Below are 3,097 nucleotides of genomic sequence, written 5' to 3'. Positions count from 1 at the left end.
AAGAAAAACACTTATAATAAACTTAATTTTGATTAAATATAATAAAAGGAAGCATGGATTGAAAGATATACAACATCCAAAATATGATAAAAGGATAGCGATTAAGCTAAGCCAAGGAGTTCCTTCTGTTTCCAATTTATCAATCGGATTGGAATTCCTATTAAACAATAAAAGCCAACTTCTAAATCTACCGCACAGTAACATCAGGAAACTAAAGGCAAACGGTTGCTGGCTACAGATTTAAAGCCACATTAAATGGAACTACTCTTCCTTTCCATACACAAGGATGGAAAAAAAATGCAAAGATCAGCAAATCAAATTTTACGACTTTGGCTTTACCCCTTTGTCCGCAGGAACTCTCCTGCGACTTGTTATATGGCAAGAGAAAAGTATGAGGTTTACCAAGATAAAAGGGAAGATCGAAACTCGATCCATTAGAAGGATGGACCCACTGTATGTATGCACTGAGCTGAAGATCATTCACAGTGGCCACAATTAGGTTCTTATTTCTTTCATTTTCTGTTACAAGATTTTCTGAGATAGACAAGCAAGTCTCTTCAGGCATCATTTACAGTTGTGCATCCACTACTAAAAGAGGCACTTAATTCATAAGACTGACTGGAGTCAGGCCCATGATTTTAAATTAAGCATAGGGAAAACCTTCAAATGCATCCCATGGTCACACTATAGAACAAGTATTAGGCCAATTTCCTAATGCCTATTCTACTTAGATTAGAATCGGTTATCAGGACCAATGACAAACGCCTGCACCATGGGTTACAGTGGCCTGACTGTGCCCATCATCGTCCTCACTGTCTTCTGGGGTGTCATAGGTGGTGTGGTGTCCTGGTTCATTCCTAAAGGACCGAATAGGGGTGTTATGAACACTATACTGGTAACACGTGCTGTTTGCTGCAGTCTTTTCTGGCAGATTGCAATCCGGTCCCAGTTAAAACCCCTCTTTGGTCCACAATTGAAAACTGAGACAATCTGGTACTTGTGCAACCAGTGGCCCTGAATTCATCAGCAAAGATCTTTCCATGGAGATCAAAGAAAGAAGATATCACTGAAAATGATTCACTTCTCTTGCACCTGTATAGCTTTCTTAAATGGAAACTGTCCCAAACGGCATTCAACGGCAGTGGATTATTTTAAATTTTGCATTTGGATTTATAACGCGTGAATTAAAATTTATTCTTGGAATTTGAAGTAATAAGACTAATGTTAATATTTAGCAGCAATGTATTGGAAACCTAAATGTTCTTAAACCCTTCAGCTTTAAAGCATTTTGGACAATTTCTACAACATTTATACTAATGTTGGTGGATGAAGCTCTCTGTGCTCTCGGAGTCAAAAAGGCAGGACGTCTCGGCCCATCGATTTTCACCGCTGTCGTTGCGGTCGCAAGGTTGCGGGGCTGGGACTGGTCCAGGGTGATCGAGGCGAGCTGCGGCAGATGCTGGGAGGCCCCGGGCTGGTCATCGGTGGTGGAGGTAGCGGCAGGCAACGAACGGCCAGTCGAGCTTCCAGGCGAGCAGGGGTCCTGAGGCTCTGTCCAAAATTGCGCCGAAGATGGCGGCGCCCATGGCGGGCGGCATCAAAGATGGCGGCACCCACGGGTCGCACGTGGCTTGCAGCATCAAAGATGGCGGCGCCCACAGGCCGCACGTGGCTTGCGAAGAGGAAAATGGCGGCGTCCCTGGGTCGCACGTGGGGGGTGCAGGGACGCTGGGCCTAGAAACAGCGGCGACTGACCGGGTCTGGCAAACAGAAACAAGGGGCAAAATTCTCCAGTATCAGCGCGATGTCCGCCGACCGGCGCCCAAAACGGCACAAATCAGTCGGGCATCACGCTGCCCCAAAGGTGCGGAATCCTCCGCATCTTGGGGGACCGAGCCCTAACGTTGAGGAGCTAGGCCCGCGCCGGACTGACGGAAGTGCCCCGCCAGCTGGCGCGGAAATTACATTGCCGGGCGGCGCATGCGCGGGAGCATTAGCGGCCGCTCACGGCATCCCCGCGCATGCGCTGTGGAGGGAGTCTCTTCCGCCTCCGCTATGGTGGAGACCGTGGTGAAGGCGGAAGGAAAAGAGTGCCCCCACGGCACAGGCCCGCCCGCGGATCGGTGGGCCCCGATCGCGGGCCAGGCCACCGTGGGGGCACTCCCCGGGGCCAGATCGCCCCGCGCGTCCCCCCAGGACCCCGGAGCCCACCCGCGCCGCCTTGTCCCGCTGGTAAGAGAGGTGGTTTAATCCACGCCGGCGGGACAGGCATTCTAGCAGCAGGACTTCGGCCCATCCGGGCCGGAGAATCGCGGGGGGTGGCCCGCCAACCGGCGCGGCGCAATTCCCGCCCCCGCCGAATCTCCCGGATCCGGAGAATTCGGCAACCGGCGGGGGCGGGATTCACGCCAGCCCCCGGCGATTCTCCGACCCGGCGGGGGTCGGAGAATCTTGCCCAAAGTGTCTCTTCTCACCACATCCATTGCAGGTTGCGCTCCGCGCCGGGCAGCGCTGCCGGGGGTGTTTGTTCTGCCTGCAAAAATAGCATTTGGGCAACCCAGGGTTGGCTGGCTGCCGCGCGGCGCAGGCTTGCGGTGAGCTGGAGTCGGCAGCTGGTGGGGCCCACGATGCCCATGAGGGTGCCGCGCGGTCGGGGGCGTACGACTGGACATTATGGGAGGCCACTGTTAACGGGTTCGCGAGCTGCCTAGTTCTCGCAAGATCAAGCGTATCCCCTTCCAATAGGTGCTGGCGGACGTACGCAGCCCTCATGCCCATAACAAAGGCATCTCAGATTAAATGCTCTGTGTGCTGGACTGCCGAAACTGCCTGGCAGTCACAGTTCCCAGGATGTGCAGGGCACGCAAGAAATCGTCCAGGGACTCACCGGGGAGTTGCTGTCTCGTGGACAGGAGGTGCCTGGCGTATAGTTGATTGACTGGCTGAACGTAATGTCCCTTCATAGAACATAGAACATAGAACATTACAGCGCAGTACAGGCCCTTCGGCCCTCGATGTTGCGCCGACCTGTGAAACCACTCTAAAGCCCATCTACACTATTCCCTTATCGTCCATATGTCTATCCAATGACCATTTG

The 3,097-nt window shown here is 52.8% G+C and overlaps 1 pseudogene; it reads left to right on the top strand.

Moving 5' to 3' along the window:
• The first annotated feature begins 772 nt into the window (after window positions 1–772).
• Window positions 773–1,018, top strand: LOC140407825 (V-type proton ATPase subunit e 1 pseudogene; annotated as a pseudogene).
• Window positions 1,019–3,097: the final 2,079 nt, after the last annotated feature.

This window comes from Scyliorhinus torazame, chromosome 2 (genome assembly GCF_047496885.1).
Source record: "Scyliorhinus torazame isolate Kashiwa2021f chromosome 2, sScyTor2.1, whole genome shotgun sequence".
NCBI lineage: Eukaryota > Metazoa > Chordata > Chondrichthyes > Carcharhiniformes > Scyliorhinidae > Scyliorhinus > Scyliorhinus torazame.
This window is presented reverse-complemented; position numbering and strand designations above follow the sequence as displayed.